Here is an 11,812-nt window from a genome sequence, read left to right on the forward strand (position 1 = left end):
ATTTCAAAATTGCATTCTGAAGAGGATTAGAATAATAATAGAAATATATATACAATAATAAAACAAAAATAAAGTAACAAAATAATGAGAAAAGGGTGAAACAAATGGAATAAAGGAATGGCAAAAGGAAAACAAAAACAGGGTCAGTAATGAATGCTAATATGTAATGTTATCACTTCAACAAAAGTAAGAGATTCGAGATCAGGCCCAAGTAAATATAATCTTCAGTAGACTTTGTCTCAGCTACGAGAAGGAGAAACACAATTTACTTAAGTAACCTGCCTCTTTTTCTTGTATGTAATGCAACAATGATTGGATCGTAGCCATCAAAGTAGGAGTAAAGGTTTTGTCAAAAAAAATTGGTATAAAATGTTGATCGTTATTTCCACACACCTGACTATTTATTGGATGGCTATTAATACCATTATCAGGCAATACTTGTTGATCTATTACTGTTGCTTTTTCCCAGTTATCCTTCACCCCAGAACACTGATAAATAGTTTCTATATTTTCTTGTAGCAAACCACATACAGTTTAATAATATAAAACTAATCGAACTATAAGAAGCAGTTCAGCCAATCAAGAATTTCTTTCTGTAAATCAAGTATAACACCTTATCAGGATCTCCACTGACATCTACCAAAGAAGTGATAAGCCTTAGGTTAAAGTTCTATCCTGAGGTTCAGAAAAAAATTCAGAAAAAATTCTCTCTGATCACCCCACAATCCTCACCCTATGTATTGTACTTAATGTCATCTTATCACTGACATTATTCAATTCGCAAAAGTTACTTTCTCCACACAAACATATATATGTAATCACGTGAGAGTACAACCATTCATTCTGGAAATATATATACATTAACACCTGCAGCTTGATTATCATCAGGAATATTTTGTAGCATATTGTAACCTAAATGTTCAATGAATTGCATGAATACTTGCATTAAACTTAATTTCTTAGTACTTAATTTTATACTTTTGAATTATTTTCAATGGCCTGACAACAATCCAACAGAGAGCAATAATAAGAACTGCCAATGCTGGAGTCAGAGATAGCACAGTGTGGAGTTGGAGGAACACAGCAGGCCAGGCAGCATCAAAGGAGCAAGAGAGAAGAAGAGTCCCAACCCAAAACATCAGCTTTCCTGCTCCTCTGATGCTGCCTGGCCTGCTGTGTCCCTCCAGTTCCACACTGTGTTATCACTAGATAGGAAGATAGTTTAGTAGTGTGTAAGGGGGCATTTTGAACTGTTCTTGCAAACTATCTAAGCCAGTTAAAACAAATGCATTTTTAAAAAAATGCACCCATTATGAATTGCATACAATAAATAAATCATAAGTTATAGATTAAAAATTCATACATCAACTGCCAAACATCACCATAATTTTGCTTTACTATCATTCCAAGTTTGGAGTGTTGTGCTATGTTGATTACAGTATGCGAATGGGATTAATATATGTCATTTCCATTAATTGCAATCTAGGTAACACTTAATGGTGTTGCATTACATACAAGAAAAAGAGACAGGTTTCCAAAGTAAATTGTGTTTTTCCTTCTCATAGCTGAGATAAAGTCTATTAAAGATTATTAAAGCGTATATATACACAGGTCCTATGTCAAACCTCTTACTTATGATGAAATGATCCTATTACTTATTAACATTCATTTCTGAGCCTGGTTTTGTTTTCTTTTTGCCATTCCTTTGTTCCATCTGTTCCACCTTTTTCTCATTATTTTGTATTATTTTGTTTTTATTTTATTCAATTATTATACCAATATTTCTCTTACTATTAAAATTCATTTATCTACTTTATAAATTTTGCAAGTTATAGGGAAGTATCGTATGCAAGTATCTGGATTTAGTGTATTCTTTTAATTGCCTTTACACGCTGATCTTATCATCATTTACAAAAAATGTCCTTATATCACGTCTCTGCATTTTATGACTGTTTATGTATCATATAACCTTGAACTTCAAATTCTACATTCTGTTCATTTACAGTATATTCTGCTGGGGTATCCTACATTTTTCATGTACATTAGCAGAAACTGCAGAGTTACAGATTATTCAAAAGTGACATTGCACTCATTAATGGGACAGTATACTGAGACCGTCATGTGTAATAGGGGAAAAAGAGCTGTGATAAGTCAAAGGAGGGTGTAATAATGATCAACGTAGGCTTTATTAACAGGATGTGTAAATATATAGGATGTCATTGGACTGACAGTATTTATTGCTTATGCATTACAATCAAAAAGGAGTGTTGCAGTGTCATTAATTGAGTGGCATGCAGAGAAAGTCTCAGTCAAATGGTTTGCTACATTGATGTTGAAAATGCTGATAACTGAACAAATATCCAAACCCTGTTCTAACTGTTTGCAGAGTCAAAAATCTTTCACATGATGAATGATTTAATGAACAACTGAAAATGAATTCTTTAGGGTCATTGGGATATTGCATAATTTATGATTGTGCTTATGTAGGACTGTAATTGCTGCATATACTTAGTGTGGTCACATTTGATTTGTACCACAAATGTATATCTTTTGTCATGCAGCTATAAAGAGTAAACATTTTTATGGTTGCAAGAACAACAAGGAGTGGTTACCTCAGGAATAAATAAGGTTCAATTCATATAAATATTGAACTATTGAGGCACTCATCAGCAATGAATCAGAAAAGAGGAAGGATTATGTAACAAAAAACAACTACAGCATGGCATTGTGATCAGAAATAATAGGAACTGCAGATGCTGGAGAATCCAAGATAACAAAGTGTGCGGCTGGATGAACACAGCAGGCCCAGGAGCATCTCAGGAGCACAAAAGCTGACTTTTCGGGCCTAGACCCTAAGGTTCTAGGCCTGAAACGTCAGCTTTTGTGCTCCTGAGATGCTGCTTGGCCTGCTGTGTTCATCCAGCCCCACATTTTGTTATCACAGCTTGGCATTGTTTTCTTTATCTCACGACTTTAAGAATTAAGATGTCAGCTACTTAAAATTGTTTGTTCTCAGTCATTTTTTGGAAGCTATTCTCAGCCTATCCAGTTCAAGAATGGTGAGTTTCACTGAAATCCTTAGAGGAATTGACTGACCAGAAATATTCTGTTGACAGTGAAAAAGAGCCACACGCAATAATATGCAGTATGGTTAAGCACATGAACTATATGGTCTGTCATGTACATGGGACAGTTAAGTTTAGTTAAATTTAAGCGCTGTAACACTCAAACTGCTACTGTTATTTCATTTAAAAACATATCTAGCCATTGAATCCGACAGCCAAATAAAGCTTTTATTCAGATGCCTTCTAAAAGCAAGGATAATCACAAGACCATTGACTAAATAAACTGAAGCGTTACTCTCTTCAGCTTAGGGCTGGTTGCAAATTTACCGTGATATTTCTATTGGTAAGGAAAATCTCTCTGGAACACAGAGAGCTAAGATCAACTACAGGAATGATGGTGTAAGAATGAATTATTTTTGTCTAAGCTGCTGCAAGGTATTGGTTTATTTAATTCTGTATAAAAGTGGTTAAAAACCATCATACAAAAGAAAATATCCTGGTTTATTTTGATACAATAGTTGCAATCAGTGGCTGTCTGACCCAATGTTTAAGTAAGGAAGGACTAATCTTTCAATTCAAATACAAAGCTCTTATGGGATTGGTTTGAATAAATTCGTTGTGAAGTTAAAACTTAAGTCATAGTCGACTGGAATGTTTATTTTCTCTTGCTGCCATTTGAAATGAGAAAAAATCACTTGCCGGCACTCGATGGAACCAACAAAATGAAATAAAGTTGAGAGTTTACTGTTGGATCCCTGGACATTTTATAAACTTAATAAAAGATCTAATCAAATGAAAATAATTTCTATAACATCAGAAGCATGGAATTATTCATAATATAATTTGATTGGCTAAACTTTAAAAAAGTTTAAGGGTAATAAATTCTCCATGTTATATATTTATAATCATTATTCTTTATACTTTTCAGTAACTCTATATTCTATACTCCACGTTCTCCTTCTCTACTTCATTCCTGTTTCCATAGTCTATATTCCATTCACAAAGTGCCTTTCTTTCTTCTTGAAAAAGGTAACGTTGCAAAGGCAGATCTAAATGCCCAAGAAATTGTTGGTTGAAAGTTTTGTCAATGTTTTAGATGTGGCAGATATCATCCTATCACAACAATATTGAATAGAATATTCCAGGAATTTGATCAAAATTTTTTTTATTCACTTGTGGGGCTTGGGCATCACAGGCTGGCCAGCACTTTTATTACCTGTACCTAGTTGCCCTTAGGAAGGTGATAATGAGCTGCCTTTTTTAGGGGAGGCACAGTGGTTCAGCAGTTAATACTGCTGCCTCACAGTGCCAGGGACCTGGGTTCAATTCCAACCTTAGGTGACTGTTTGTGTGGAGTTTGCACATTCTCCCCATGTCTGCATGGGTTTCCTCTGGGTGCTCTGGTTTCCTCCCACAGTCCGAAGATGTGCAGGTTCGGTGGATTGGGTGCTCTGGTTTCCTCCCACAGTCCAAAGATGTGCAGGCTAAGTGGATTGGCCATGCTAAATTGTCCACAGTGTTCAGGGATGTGTAGATTAGGAGGATGGGTCTGGGTGGGATGCTCTGAGGATCAGTGTGGACTTGTTGGGCTGAAGGGCCTGCTTCCACACTGTAGAGATTTAATGATGATCCTTCTTGAACTGCTGATGGCCACATACTGTAATTTGACCTACAATTAGGGAGGGAATTCTAGGATTTTAAACCAGTGACAATGAAAGAACAGTGATATATTTCCAAGTCAGGATGGTGATTGGCACTGTGACCTATCATTTTTCAGACCAAACCTACATGTTATCCAGAGATAATGGGAACTGCAGATGCTGGAGAATCCAAGATAACAAAGTGTGGAGCTGGATGAACACAGCAGGTCAAGAGGTGATGTGTTCCCATGTATCTGCTCCCCTTGATCTTCTAGACAATAGAATGGAGATATATGATAGTTTCTTTGCAAAAGAGCTTGGTGTTTCCATAGATAATATTGATCATGTCTTTTTCAGTCAAAGAATTGCAAGAATTGGAATATGCTATCAAGGTAAGTTTGGTGAACTGTATCCTCCAATTACTATATATAGCAACCACAATACCCTTTTTTTTCTTTATTCATTTACGGGATGAGGGCATCACTGACTGGGCAGCATTTATTGCCCATCCCTAATTGTCCAGAGGGCAGCTCAGAGACAACCACATTGCTGTGGGGCTTGTAGTCACATGTAGGCCAGACCAGATAAGGATGGCAGTTTCCTTCCCTAAAACAAAATAGTGAACAAGATGGGTTTTCCCAACATTTGGCAATGGGTTCATCATCAATCGATTCTTAATTGCAGATACTTTGTTGAATTTAAATTCCATCATCTGCCACGGTGGGATTCAAACCCTGGTTCCCATAACTTCATGGGTTTCTGGATTAACCGTCAAGTAATAATACCTTTAGGCCATTGCCTAGTGGTGTTGGAGATGTTGATTCTTAAAATTAATGGAAGTCTTAATCAAATTGTTCTATCCCAAACTATGTTAAGCTTCTTCAACATTTTGATTCTGTATACATTCAATTGAATGGTGAGCATTCTGTTACACTTCTGGTTTCAGCCTTATAAATCATGACCAGACTTTGAAAAAATTCCCAACTGCTACTCTGCTCTTTCTATCTTTGTGTGATAATCACTGGGTCTAGGCAGTGGTAATACAAAGAATATGGATTTGACAATGCTGGTGCAGCTGGAGAATTATTGTTAGTTTGTTTCCTGTAAAAGTTAATTATTGCTTGATGCTTAGGGTGCAACACTGTGACCTATCATTTTTCAGACCAAACCTACATGTTATCCAGAGATAATGGGAACTGCAGATGCTGGAGAATCCAAGATAACAGAGTGTGGAGCTGGATGAACACAGCAGGTCACGCAGCATCTCAGGAGCACAAAAGCTGACGTTTCGGGCCTAGATGAACACAGCAGGCCAAGCAGTGTCTCAGGAGCACAAAAGCTGATGTTTCGGGCCTAGACCCTGGCTTTTGTGCTCCTGAGACGCTGCTTGGCCTGCTGTGTTCATCCAGCTCCACACTTTGTTATCCTACATGTTATCCAGTTATGTTGTAGATCAGGACAGACTGCTTCATTCAACTTATATTGTCCATAATGTACTCACGCAGTCTGTAATTTTTACATACGTTCAGGAAATCTAAATATATTTTTCTTCCAAAGATTTCTGGAGGTAAATAAATATTCTGAAAATTGTTTTCAAAGTAGAATTTACAAAAAGATTGAGACTTGAGTGGCCCATTTTTCTGAGAAAAAGGCGCTGAAATATTTCTATCATAATCACATCCGATGCACATTGGCTCTTTCAACACACCTACAATTATCTATGGCACACGCATAGTGTATGAACAACAGAGGACGTGTTTCCAACAGGAAATTCCTGTCCACAATAATTACTTTACCACACATGAAGAAGCTAATGTGGCTACACCACAGCCTCCCAAATCCCTGGTGGTCTCCATCCAGTTTCTAGCGCCAATGTCATTAAACAGCCCCACATAAATAAAATTGTATTTTAATTAGAATTGGATTTTCACCGTTAAGTCACTTCTGTTGCACATATGCGGTGCTCATGACAATATGACATTAGTATGGTGATAGAATTTATATTTTGACATACTGAATATTTTGTTTAATCATGTAAATAAATGCAATGTAAAGAGCATAGATTTATTTTTTAACATATTGAGTTGAAAGACTTCTGTACAAAGCTGAGTTAAAAACTCCTTTGCTAATTGAAGTGCCCATAATTATTTTCCCCTTCAAAGTATAAATAGTTTAATTACTATATTTATTTTGATAGCATACTGACAAAATAGTGTGAAAATGTGTTGCTTGAAACTAAAAAGTCACCTCCCAAAGAAGAAAAACATTTACTCTGTTATTTATAACTTAAAGCTGGCCTTATGTGAGATTAGGAAGATTTCCTCATGGGGCATTTGTTTAAGTAATGGAAATTTAGCTTTACAATTACAGTAGTGTTTGTTAAGGAACAGCTTTAAATAGAATTGTTCTAAGGGAAAGAAAACATTTATATTGGAGGTGGATTTTTTTCTTCAGAAGTTAGTACTATTCTGTCATGGAGTATTGTAACAAGAATGATGAATGAAGTCTGTTTGGAAAGAAGGAAGAAAATGGTAGGTTGAGAATGAAAGGAAAAAGGGTCTTGCATCACAGAGTCACAAATAAACATAAAGACCTTTTTTCTTACATGGGTATGGGAAGTTCAAATGAAAAGGTTTTAAATATTTTTAAAGTTAGTCACAGGCTGGCTTTTTTTTCATTCCATTACGATTCATTCTAATGTATGGAAAGTGTATGGGCAAAACCGAGGGCCTGACTGATACAGTTATTTTGCACGTCTGTTCAGATCTCATTTCTATGAGCTGTTATAGTGATTTCATTTTGGTGGTGATTGCATTGGTAAGACCACAACTGGGCCCAATTTGTATGGTTCAGGTCTCCATATTTAAAAAGGCATGGAATTGAATTGGAGGCAATTAAGAGAAGATTCACTAGGTTGATTCCTGGAAAGAAGAGATTGTCTGGTGAGAAATGGTTGAGGAGACTAGGGCTGTAGCTATTGGAGCTTAGAAGAATGAGAGGTGATCTTATTGGAACATTTAAGATCCTGAGGTACTTTAATAGGGTTGATGCACGATAGGATAGTGGGGATATTGCTCTTATAGGGGTAACTGGAACTAAGATAAACTGTTCCAAACTAATGATCTTCCATTCCAGACAGATGAAGGGGAATTTCTTTTCTGAGTGAGTTGTTAATTTTTAGATTTCTCTAGCCTAGGCAGCAGTACAGATTGAATTACCGAACTTATTCAAAGCTACAGTGCTGAGGTGGAGATAGTTGAGAGCTGTCAAGTTCCCGGGAGTGATGATCACCAACAATCTGTCCTGGTCCATCCATGACAATGTGATGGTCAGGAACGAACAACAATGTCTCTACTTCCTCAGGAGGCTAAGGAAACTCAACGTGCCCAGAAGGACTCATTATTATTATAGATGCACGGTAGAAAGCATCCTAACTGGATGCATCACAGTCTGGTATAGCAACTACTTTTCCCGAGACTACAGGGAACAGTGAACAAAGCCCATTCCATGAAGCAAACCAGCCTTCCATCCATTGACTCCATGCATGCTTCCTGCTGCCTTGGGAAAGCAACCAACATAATCAAAGATCCCTCTCATCCCAGTTGTGCTCTTTTCCACCCTCTTCCATCAGGCAGAAGTTATAAAAATTTGAATACACATACAAATAGATTCAAGACCAGCTTCTTTCCTGTGGTTATTAGACTTTGGAACGGATCTCCTAAATGTTAATTCTGAATTCTCTCTCTGCACCTTCTCTGCAGCAGTAACACTGTGTTCTGTACTCTGTTTCGCTACCCTGATGCACTTTGTATGGCATGATCTGCCTGTATAGCGTGCAAAACAACACTTTTCAATGTTTCTTGGTACTTGGGGCAACAATAAATCAATCTAGGTCAAACAAATTTTTGATTGACGAGGGAGTCAAGAAAGTTATGAGCAGCTTTGGGGTATAAAGTGGAGTTAAGACCAAAATCAGCTCAACCATGATCTTACTGAACAGTGGGGTAGTGTCAAAGGGCTAAATAACCTATTTCTGTTCCTAGTTCTTGTGTGCTCACAGCAATACCTTCAGTCATTTTTGGAAATCGCATATTAAGTCTCTCAGCTTATCTATCCCTTCGTCTTCTTACATGAACCTCCTAAAAGTCCATGTATGTTGAAGGACAGTGCAGGAGGTGACATTGTTTTTAGGTTGAACCTTAGTGAAGCACACTAGGTTGTTTCCCCATGTTAAAAGTTCAAAATAAATGCAAGTTTTTAGTAATTTCTTAGTTCAGATCATAGCCGACTTGCACCTGTCCACTGGCTTCCTGTGTTTACATTGCGACAACTGGCTCTTACGTCCTCACAGCAGAATCGTAAACTCATTTTGTGTCTGCAATTCTTTGTTGGTATATGAGTCCAAGGAAACAGTGAACTGATGTCACTATTCAGAGATCTGAATGAAACAGGCACCCATGTAAAAGTGCCTCCTAGCTAATTAGTGAAAGAGGTTGGGCATTGGTCTACAGATTGCACATCATTTAATACCAACTGACATCAAAGTTGGAGCAGACTTTAAAGAAGAACTACAAAGATGACTGATGAAGAGACAAATACTCGGCAGAGTAGAGTGGGGTCATGGATTTAGCTGATTAGATGACTGGATAAAGTTCCCATTAAGGTAGATTTTACATTGTCAGCAAACAGAAGAAATTGGATGGGTAAAGTAACCTTATCTTAATTCATATTATGTTCAATATTGAAAGAGCTTTTGGGGCCTTTTAAAATGTAATTAGACAATTTAGTGTTTTGTCTGTTTGAAACTGTTAGTGCATTAACATTCTTTTTATACATTAACATTGTAAAGATTTAGACCCTAATTCTCCTGAGATTCATATGAACCAGTCCAGCAGCACTGCACCTGACAATAATTCCAAATACCTTGCTGTCACTCCAGGTCTAATTAGCATGTCATGGGTATTGCAGGGGCAAACATGATTGTTTCCTGTTGGGTGCAACCATGAGAGTACAAGAAATTGAACTCCTGCAACATTAACCATGTCTGCTTAAGAGTTGGAGTGTCTGAGGAGCTTCAGAGAGCCTATGGAAGGAACAGAGAAACATAAGCCTGGATATATTTTTTGGAGTCAGTTATCAAAAGAATATCCATTGTTGTTTGATCAACACACAGTGCAGAAAAACAGCCACATGGAACACTAAGTCAGGATACTACTGCCAACATACATTATCTACTACATTGCACCAAAGTCACATAGAGTCAATGGTACCCACTCCCAAGAGACTAGCCAGGGGAAGGTGTAGTGTGATGGGGGTGGGGTGGGGTGGGGGTTGATTTGTTAGAAAGTGCACAAGATGAAGACAGAAGTCATCTTCAGAAATGGATTCTGAAGGACAAATGATGCTCATTGAAGATATGCCTTTGAAAAACTCTTGCATTGTAACAAAGCTACAGCTCTGCTGTGGGTCTGCCTGAGCAAACATCAAACAGGGTTGTCTTGATCTTTCTGGTGGAGCCCTTCAGTATACATCAGTGAGGGTCTACCATATGACTATAGTTAGCTGTGTATAATATAGCAAGAGAGATTGGGAATCTTGTATAATGAGGATATCATCAATTGTCTTCTCATCTGATGAGGAGCTTATGAAGATGAGGCTTGAACAAGTGGCACAGAATGATGAATCTCTGCCTCTTCAAGTGATGTGCATTGACGGACACACAAAGAATGCTCTCAAAAATCTCATACTTCTCCATTTCCTGTGGCACTTTCACCATCAGTACAATGAGGCCTTGTGGATCTGCTGTTGCTTTTTACTTCTTGCACGCCACTGCCAGGTGTTGAGGTTCACAGAATGTCTTGGCAAATAGAGCAGCTGGCTTGCTGAGCTCGAATCCAATAACAGCAGTTCATTGAGGGAACAAGGCTAAGTGTGCTGTCTAATAGGGCAGCAAGTACTGAAAATATGACCAGTGGTACTGCATTAAGCAGTTGTTGCACTGAATTACAGCCACAGATATTCAAAAGTACAAAATACAAATACCTGCAGACTCTAAATGGATGTAGACGCTTTCTTTTTTATCATTCTTATACGTACTGTCGTGAGGTGCAACCCTTGTGCAGCAGCTAGCCTACCGAATGTAATAGTCCATTGGCTGGTATATATTTGCTGGACATACTTTGGTTGGAGAACAATGACATTCTAAAGAATCATGCACTGAAGAATTAAAGGACTCACATCACATCATCCTAGGTATGCCTGACGCGGAGCTGCATATGTCAAGTGGTGGACAGATGAATAGATTGTGTGTGGCCAAGAATCAATCAATGTGTCCCTGCACTCATTCACACTCACCTGATAACATCCTGTTTCCCAATCAGCAATTAGTTGGCTGCCTTGAGATCCAGTTTGTTCCAAAGCCTCCTCCACCAAGCTAATGAAATGCTCTTTGAAGTGTAGTCACTATGTTTATACTGAAAATATTCCGATCAATTTGAGAATGGCATAGTTGCGTGATTAGCAGAGAATGACAAGATAATGTCATTTATTGATGTTGGGCAGACTCTTCCTGGTCCTGAGGATATGGATTTGGAGGCAGGAACGGAAGCAAAATTGGAAAGTTATACATCTGGTTGGTTCCTTGACAGGTTTCTGCCTTGAAGTGGGAATGGTATTAATATGGTAGTGCCCACCAGCCAGTAGTTGTGGGGAGCCTATTAGAGTAAATTGAACAGCTTAGAGAGCATTTCTAGAGACCGTGGAAACTGTGGCTTAGCCCTGTCGCTGTGTCTGCTTCTGGGCAGGTGAAAGCAAATAGCCTTACTGTAGGAGTCATATCTCATTGGCGAGGATAATTCTTTTTTACCCATACGGTAGACTTACCATTGAGTGAATAAATTGGTGAACCTTGCATTGCGCCACAGGTGCTGATGACAGTTGCAGTGCCTCACTGCCATTGCATCACTCTGACCATCTGTAGCCCAACTTCTCCTCTCATATTGGAACTATCAGCTTCCAATGGCGTGTGCAGTGATTTCTTACACTTTGGCCACAGAACCTTGCTCTCTGCCCTCAGCTGGATGGTGAATGCAAACATGGCCTCTTAAT

The sequence above is a fragment of the Stegostoma tigrinum genome, chromosome 8, assembly GCF_030684315.1.
Source record: "Stegostoma tigrinum isolate sSteTig4 chromosome 8, sSteTig4.hap1, whole genome shotgun sequence".
NCBI classification, from domain to species: Eukaryota; Metazoa; Chordata; class Chondrichthyes; order Orectolobiformes; family Stegostomatidae; genus Stegostoma; species Stegostoma tigrinum.